Consider the following 9,403-nt stretch of genomic DNA (forward strand, 5'->3'; position numbering starts at 1 on the left):
CTTCATACACACAGAGGTTTGCAGTTGGATGTCCCGACATGTTTTAGTTTTTTTAAACCGGCTGCCGGGTTTACAAACGGTATTTAAGAGCTAAAATGAGTCCTTACACGCCACGCTATGTTAAAGTTTTAATTTATCTCAACAAACAAAAAGAAAGAAGTGCACAGTAAAAATCTGTCGGCTACATTACTTTGCAGAAATATCAAAATAGAACGGGAATTTGTTAGTTCATCTTGACACACAGATATATTTAGTAGCTTTTTCTTTTCTCACTCTTTAAAATCTACTGAATCAAACTGCATTTTGGGAAAGTGCCTCTTTGTGAGTCCGCTGGTGAGTGCGAAGGTTGCTCCTCTGAGAAAAGCACTTGCCGCACGTCTCGCACGTGTACGGTTTCTCCCCCGTGTGAATCCGCTGGTGGATCTCCAGGTGGCTGACGCGGTCGAAGCTTTTGCCACAGAACGGGCAGATGAACCACTTTTCCTTTATGCGGCGGCTCGCGATCGATTTGTGCAACTCGGGGTCGTTCAGAAGAAAGAATCTGCTGTCGGGGTTGAATGCCGACGCGTTTTTAGTCTGTGGCTGCTTCTCCGAGAGGAATCTGAAGGACACTTCTCTCTCCGGGGGATTCATCTCGTCCATCGGCTGACTCTGCTGCGGTTGGCTAAAAGTTAAGCTTGATTTGCTCGACGCACCGGGTCCCGCGTCCCTCACGAACCTGTCCGAGTACGCCGTCTCCGCCGAATTATCGAAAATGTCCAAAGCGTTCTGAATGAGCAGGATTTCCGAGTCCATATTTTGGGACAGCTGCTTCGGTTCGAAGAAGCAGTCTGAGTCATCGGCGTTGTCGCTGTCTCCCACCGAAACGGACGACCAATGCTGGCTCTCTTGTTCTTCCGCAACCTCGGCGGGTGGGAGGTCCAGTTCCATCTCGTGGTGACCCGCTCCGCCTCCGTCGTCACCACCGTCATCGTCATCGCCGCAATCGACCACCGAGTCCACGATCTGCTCCACGATCTGGACGTCGTCCTCGTCCTCGAGCTTGACTATCAAGTCTTCGTCGTCGTCCCTGCAGTCGCTTTCGCAGACGTCCGCCTTGAGCTGTTCGCATTGCCTCTCCTCCGTCTGCGCCGGAGGCGGCGTCCCGTGATTCGCCGAGGCGTCCGCCTTCTCTTTGACGCTCTGATCCGACGACAACGTCTGGACCGAATCTATAATCGGCCCTGAAACGACAGAGCAAAGACAAATTTAACATGTGTAGAAGGGACAGAGTGTAGCTGACAAACGCACTAAACCTGCACGATAAACAATGGCTCCTTAACACCATTATCCATTCTTCCAATGAATAGATGTGTTATTTAGTTAGTGAAAAATACCATACCTAACATGTATAAATGGCTTGTTTTGTCTGACTACCAGTCCAAAACCCACAGCTTTTCAGTTTGCAAAGATATAAAACTCAAAAAAACAGCAAATCCTCTTGATTTTTGGTTGTCTAAATCCTTGTTGAACAGATGGAAATGAGTGTAAAATGTTATTCCGATGCAGTCAGAAAAGTAGCCTTCAAGTTTCTCAGCGTTGAAAAGCCACTAATGCGCTTATTAAAAAAGGAATTTGGAAGTTCATCACAAAACATGTGGTGAAATGTGGTGGTCTAGTGTAATGGCAACTACTTTAATAGAAAATACCAATCATTACTTGATTACAGCCTTTTGAAGTGTGAGGATTTAGCTGCTTTTCTTAATCATGTGTAATTAAGTAAGTATGTTTATTTATATTGCACTTTTCATAGACAAAGGTCACAAAGTGCTGTACGGGAAGTCAGGAAAACACGTGTTAAAACCAGACTGACAATAACAGAGGCCAACACATTACAACAGTTAAGAGACACAGTACAATGCACATTACAAGATGGAGCAGTAAAAAACACAAAACAAATACTGAAAATAAGTGAGCTCTAGGACACTGTGACTAACATTTCCCAATATTTTTGACCACATGAATGACCTTATTTATTGATAGACTAATAGATAATGAACTAAAACATACTGATAATAACAACAACAATCGCAGACCTAGTCTAGTAGGCTTTAATCATATATAACAAATAGAGAAAGGCATCACATTCTTGGAAAAGCTGTAAGCAGAAATGTTTTGTATTTTTGTTGCTTCATTTCCACTCCGTTATGGTAAAGGTTGTACCTGCTGTGAACGAATAAAAACATGTGTTTATTAGTTCTGTGTTACCTTACCGTCACAGGACTGCAGCTCTCTCTTGGAGGAAGACGGCGGCGACGGGTTCGCGACCGCGAGCCGCTCGTTTTCCATCACCGCCAGCTTCCGGTTCAGGACTTCGATCTCGCTCTCCCTGCGGCGGAGCTCGACCTGCACGAGGGCGAAGCCGTCCTCCCACAGTTTGCCGATTTCCACCACGGCAGCTTTAGCCAGCATCTCCATGATGGAGGTTAACTTGCTCTGGAAAGCCACACAGTTGGCCATGTTTTACCCCTCTTCCTCCTCCTCCCCCTCCTCCCCGCCTCCGCTGGCTGCTGTGACGCGGCGGGCCGTTAAAGTAACTTATCTGCGCGAGCTTCAACCGTTGTGGTTCACATTACGGTCGCTGTTTGAGGCGGAAAACATGGAAGTGTAATACAATAGTAGTAACAGGAAACGCTGGTGGTCATGTGACGGAGGATGTACGGTGCAGGTGGTGGGACAAAATTCCTCAGCAGGAAAAACGTGACTAAAAGCAAACCGCCGACTCTATTTAGCGTTTTGTACTTTTAAGCCATTGATGCCTGTGTTTAATGCTTTATTTATTTTTAAATGTCTATAACGATCTGTAATGTTGTTGTACAAAAAAAAAACAGTTTACACATAAACTACTACTTTTAAATACACAGATATTGTGGTAATGATTAAAAAACTAAATAAAGTTATACTGGTCAGGGGTCATCCCAGTGGATTTAAGAGGCTTTCATCCCAGATGAACATCACATATCTGCTGCTTCTCATTATCCTAATTTATGAATATAAAACTTTAAAAAATAAGTTTGTAAATAATATGACCAGAACATACTCCTGTTCACATATTGGTTTGAATCTTAAAGCAATTACACCACATTTTCCAGTAGAAGATAAAATGTACAGATAATATTATCCTTGTCAAGTCTGCAAATATCTTGTTAAAGTTTACGGTAATGTATACATTTCCAGAACCAATTGACAATAGTTTCAGTATGTAATTTTCATAAGGTAGAGCTGGATATATATATATATATATATATATATATATATATATATATATATATATATATATATATATATATATATATATATATATATTATTGAATTTAAATGTAAAGTAAAAAAAAAAATCAATGAAGGATTTTAAATGAAACTTATTGACCCAAAATAATTTGAGATAAGACATTTTAGACACTACTATATAGCAGATAATACATGTTTGACAATATAATATACCGTCATTGTGTACATGTTACTTTATTATATTTGTTAATAGATTTTATTCATTCAGAAATAGTTCATAGTTCTACTTTCCATAACTGATCAAACTCCAGCCACTGATGAAGGCCATGAGATCCAGCTGAAAGCAGGGCGAAATGTGGTTAATAGTGACATATAGTAAGTTATATATACATTTGGCATGATGGATTTAGTTTTTAATAAGTGGTGGTGTTATGTCCCCTTTTGTCTAGTTGGACGTATTCATGACAACCAAATAATACGTTAAAACTTCAAAAGTAGGAGTAATGTTTATCAAGATTTATTTTTACTCTGGTGTATAAATAAAGTGCGAGAGGATGGCACACGACACGTGTGGTCGTGCCAACCAAATATAAATCATTAGAACAAAACCTGGCATGGCGACTGGAAACAAAAACAAAATGGTTTCACATGCTTCTCTAAACAATGCGTTACCAAAACAAATACAGAGGGGCCACTGACCAATAGACCTAATGTGTCTAAACAAAGAATGACAGGTCACATATATAATGTAAAGGTACCTCAACCCCCCATCACAAACCATTACAACATCAGTCTTGGCGTTAACAGCTTTTACAACGTTTAAGTTGGTCCCCAGCTTGAACTCTGAGGAAACCCAGGAGCAGCATGACAGGCCTGCAGAGGTGACAACCAATCACCTGATTGGCACCTTAGGAGAGGAAAAAGGGAGGGAGAGAGAAAGCACATACACAGGCACCTTGCCTGACGTGTAACAGGTGGAAATAGAGAAAGATGAAAGCAAACGGCGTGGCCCTCACCCAATGCTGTTGATATTTGTCACGTGGTGCTTAATGGTCTGATCCTGTTTGTTTCTCTGACAGGACACACTTCAGGAGTGGCTCAGATGGCACATACTGTATAAAAGCTTAAATCCTGGACCAACACCTATTCAAATAAACTGTCCCCGCTCCAAATGAAGAGATCCTTTTCCCCACAAAGCTGTCACCAAACTTGAACCAAACCGATTAAAGCAACTGAGAAAACACCTGTGAGAGGCAATATCTCGCTGTTGTTTGAGATTGATGTGCACAGCAGTGCTGCCTCAGTGTGTCCACTAGATGGTGCTCTATTTCCACGAGAGCATAAAAGCTGAGGTCAAAGCACCTGCCCTTGTAGGACAATAATTATACCAAATTAGACCCTATTTGGCCCATACACATGCATATAACTTATTTATTATCCAATTAATTCCAAGAGTGTATTTTAGTCACTTTTAAAAGCTGCATAACCTTTAATCGGTGGCCCTCTCGAAGTATTTTTCTTCCCCACCGACAAAAATAATAGGTTCATAAAAACAGAAAACAAAGAGGCCATGCCTTCAAGTTCTCAAATGTATTGCACATCAAAGAGCTTTGGTTAAACACATTTAAGATGGAATCCAACAAAAGTAGCAGTGGCTGAGTTTACAATTGTTAACCAAAAACTGACTATTTTGCAGGAAAAGTTTGGTTAAGAAGTGATTGTTTGAATTAAATAAAAAGGATGTATTCAGTATTTTACCTTTTTTATTCAGTTTAGTAATGTATCTCTATCATTATCATTATTTCCCCCATGTATTTATGGTGTTTCTCTACTTCTGTTTCATCTCTCTCTATTTCCCATCTGTTATGTTGCTATTAATATGCCTCTTGTATAATAAGTGATATACACATAAACGTATACTTGAACTTATAAACCCCTTTATGATAAAAGTTGCTGAATCTATTTCCTGTGTCTCTTAAATCTTCTTTTAAGTAAACTTCAGAAACTCCTACTTGGATTTAATTGAACTTTTGTATTATTATTTTTATTATTTTGCATTTATGTGCTAAATGTAGTAATTTCTTGTTCCGTTACTTTGTCTTAAAAACCGTTTCGAGTGTTTAACCCGCGCGCGCACGCATGCCTGGCCACTGATTAGTCAACTTCCCTGCCAATCAAAAGTGGGCGGGGCCAGTGGGAGTCACTCCGGTTGAGAGGGAAGAGACGACGGAGCTGTCAAACGGCAACAATCGGCTGAAATACAAATACTCTCCCTGGAGGCGCAACAAACATCGCACTTTGCTCTCATGTGGCAACACGGACGACAGCAGCAGACTTCGACATCCGCCTGAGCCTTCAACCTTTCGGGCATTTGGACCGCTTAACCGCCCGGAGACGAAAGACACTTCCCGTTTTTTCTTCTTCTGAGTGTTTGGTGGATACGGCTAATGTTTGTTAGCTCGTGGCTTAGCTCGAGTTTTGTTGACAAACCAGCCCAGTCGGCTTGGGCCACTTTGCTCTCTTCGGGGGCTTCGCTTGTCGTTTCCCAGTAAAGACATGGAACCCGACTGTTGTAAACATCTCCACCAAATAACATCAGGTACGTCGGCTAAACTTTTATCAAGGAGCACCATATCATATGGACCGTTGACTGCTTTGGGTTTGTTTACATCTCGTCTCTTTTCTGGCGTCGACCCAGCTCTCCTTCCTTCATCTCAGCCATCCTCTGAGTCTGCTTCATGGGACTTGTTGTGTCGAGCTGTTTTTGGCAGCATTGACTCATTAACAAGATAATGGGCAGGTTTTTATTTTTCCGCCCCATGGACTCGTTCATTACTTAAAACCCTGGAAGAATGACAGGTATGCGGCGGCTCGGATATCGGTGCAGTTTCAACACAATAGATTTCGGTCGGATAAGAGGCTTCTGTTCAACTTTCTGCTGAATGTGACCTTGCTCATTTACTGGACAAAGATTGATTTGTGTGTGTGTGTGTGTGTGTGTGTGTGTGTGTGTGTGTGTGTGTGTGTGTGTGTGTGAACTGAGACCTCTCAACTATCTGAATATCCACACAGTTACTCTGAGAAGTGTTTTTAGCAGTTTAAAAAAAGAGAACATCTTCTGCTTCTTTCTGTAAATCAGTGACGACACACACACACCCCCACATATACACGCGCACACGAACAAATTACTGTCTCTCACACACGCCCATTTAATTACTCTTGCCCTTCAGACACACTTTATCCCTTCCCGCAACCTGTCATTATAACATCACTTAACTTTGGATTCATCGCTGACATTTTCTATTAGTCTGTAATCCACACAGCTGGATGCTGTTTCAGTCCCCTGAAACTAAACTATAGTTGAACCAGTTTGGCCTGAGGCTGCTTTGGAGATTGTCCCATCTGTTTTTGGAGCAGCAAAAAGCCACATTTTACAGACACCCCCCCACTCCAAAAAAAGAGAGAAAAGGGCCGGCTTTTAAAATTCCACCCTTTTCCATGCCGAGTCCCTTTTGCTGTGGTGTCATAAATCCATTCCCTTTGAATATGTAGGCAGCAGGCTATAGTTTAGAAACAAATATAGTATTGCACACTTGTGGCTTGACAATTGTATTTGTTCTAATGACTTGCATTAAGAAGATTTCCTGCAGTCGTATCATATTGCTCAACATTCCAGGACTGTGTGATGTGATCTCATTTTCAAAGCTGTTTCATAGCATTTGGCTCGGCTAGTTTTCTTTGTAGTTTGGGTTTGTTGACGGACTGATGATGTCTCTTTTTAATGTTTACCGCAGAAGTGGGCGGTAGAGTTTCTTTTGGTGGTCAGCATACTGCTTCGTGCTGGGAAGGTCGTCCCGAATGAAGATATATTTTTACCCACCCGCGGTATCTTGGAGAACACCACAGAGTTCAGCATATTCAGTAGTTTGCCTCATTTGACTGAAATTCTAGTCGGCGTAGGAAGTTTGTGTTTAGTCAGAATCGGTGGCTTTGACTGCTGCTGTAGGTGAGTGTGGGCACACAAGCTCTTCTCTGTGGCTTCTATCTGTTTGTTGAATCAACGGTGAATTCATATCTTACTTGCTGACCTATGACCTATTTAAATTCAAATTCAAATGTGTCTCCGCATGGGGAAGCTACGTTAAATGAGAAGGCATAGCATTGGCCCAGGCGCTTGTGGCTTGCATTTTTCTTGGCACTTGGCACTTATTTTCGCCGGACGATTTCAAAGGCAGAAAATGAAGTGCCATTAAAGAGTAAAAAGAAAGTGGAGGTTAAAAAGCCTTTTATGGATGTGGCTGGGACAGAGAATGATGTCAGAAGTTGTCCACTAGATCTGCAGAAACTCTCCAGTCCAGTGTCTGTGATTCTGTGACCAAGGCAGAATCTGTTCGCGTCATGTTTTTAGTGTATTCCTTTTAAATTTGACACTTTTCCTCCCCATTTACTGGAATACGCTCGACTGTGCGATTCCGGTTGTGTCTTACGAACACAGGTTGCACATTTCCCGATTACATCAGACACACGTATATGACTGCGGTGTGTTATTGCTGCGTGGGGAGGACGGTAATCTACACGATGGCAGGATATGTATTATTAAAAGTGATAGGGTGAACTCGATTACCTTTTTTTATGATATGCACAGCCTCCTTGTGGGACACAATTACTTGAAGGAGTTCAAACACAAAGGAAAAGTTGGTTTACGTAAAAAAGTTCCTAAATCCCAACAGTCCAAATCCAACAGATATTCAACTTAAAATCATGGACGTCAGTGAAAAGCAGAAAGCCTTGCAATGAATGGGCTGGAACAAACAAAATGTTCTGCATTTCTGCTTTATTTCAGGCCATTTCTGCGTCAACAATAACTTTAATGATTTATCCATGATAAAAAATAGTTGCCGATTCATTTTCTGCCAATCATTACACGTGTTCTCTGGAGTTTTATCGTGAAAATAAACAAAAGTTATGTTTACATCCAGTGTTACCCACCAAAGTTGAGTTTTACTCCACCTCTCTTTTCAAAGTATTAGGGAAAAAAAACATTTACAACCTTGAGATCGCTCTGTGGAATACAGTGTTCTTGAAAAGTTAGATATGAAAGCCACATTGTTTAGGAGTAGAAAGACCTTTAGCCACAGGCTCCCTTTCCTGTTACCCTTTGTACCCTGCTGATTTTGTTTTGGATGGCAGAAAGGTCCAGGACCTGAGCTATTCCTTGGCTAATCTCCCATAATTGGACAATCGGCCCCTATTACAGCCATTACATTTGGGCCTGTTGAGCAATAGTGGCTTGTCTCATCCATCCCAAGGCAAGGCTACAGCTACAGCTGCTATGAAGCCAAGTCTTTAAAGAAAGTATAGCACGGCAGCTTTGGTTGGATGTTTGAACGTGGCTTTAATGTGTCGTGCTTTACTGTGAGAACAGGACTCACAAAAAAAAGATGTATCCTTTTCAGGGTTCTTGCGGTCATGGAAAACCTGGAAAAGTCATGGAATTTTAAAATGGTTATTTCTGCAAAAGTCCTTGAAAAAAATAAAATAAAAGTCATGGGAATTTGTTATATTCATGTGTTCATGACGTTCATTTACGCTGAGTTTGAAATAATTAACATGCTTGTAAAAGAAAGACGCTCAAAATATAAGCAGGCATACATACAGGCATCTATATAAATGTTTATTCTTTTAATCAAACTATTGTATCATTCATTTGTGTCATTTAAGGTTTACTGTATGCTTTGGAATTCTCATTGTTATTTTAAATACTACATTTACTCACTTTTTCATGTATACACCGAGATTTCACAAAATGTTTGGTCATGGAAATTTGGTTTAAAGTCATTGAAATCCATTGGTCAAAATGTGTATGAACCCTGCTTTTATGCATAACTGTTAATCCATGAACAATAAACCCAACCATTGTAGTCTTAATTTAAAACCACAGAAATGACCCATGTTATATTTTCTCTGTCCTTTCTCTAGGTCGCCAAAGGATCACAATACTGTCAAACATGTGAAAAGCCTCTTATCCTGGTGGACTCCCCTCTTACAAGCAGTGAGGAACTGGACCAGGAGGAGAGCATCTTGGACCCAGCCAGGGTGTGTCATCAGGGGTGTTCTCAAACCCAAATATTAA

This window comes from Taurulus bubalis (assembly GCF_910589615.1).
Source record: "Taurulus bubalis genome assembly, chromosome: 1".
In the NCBI taxonomy this organism is placed as follows: domain Eukaryota; kingdom Metazoa; phylum Chordata; class Actinopteri; order Perciformes; family Cottidae; genus Taurulus; species Taurulus bubalis.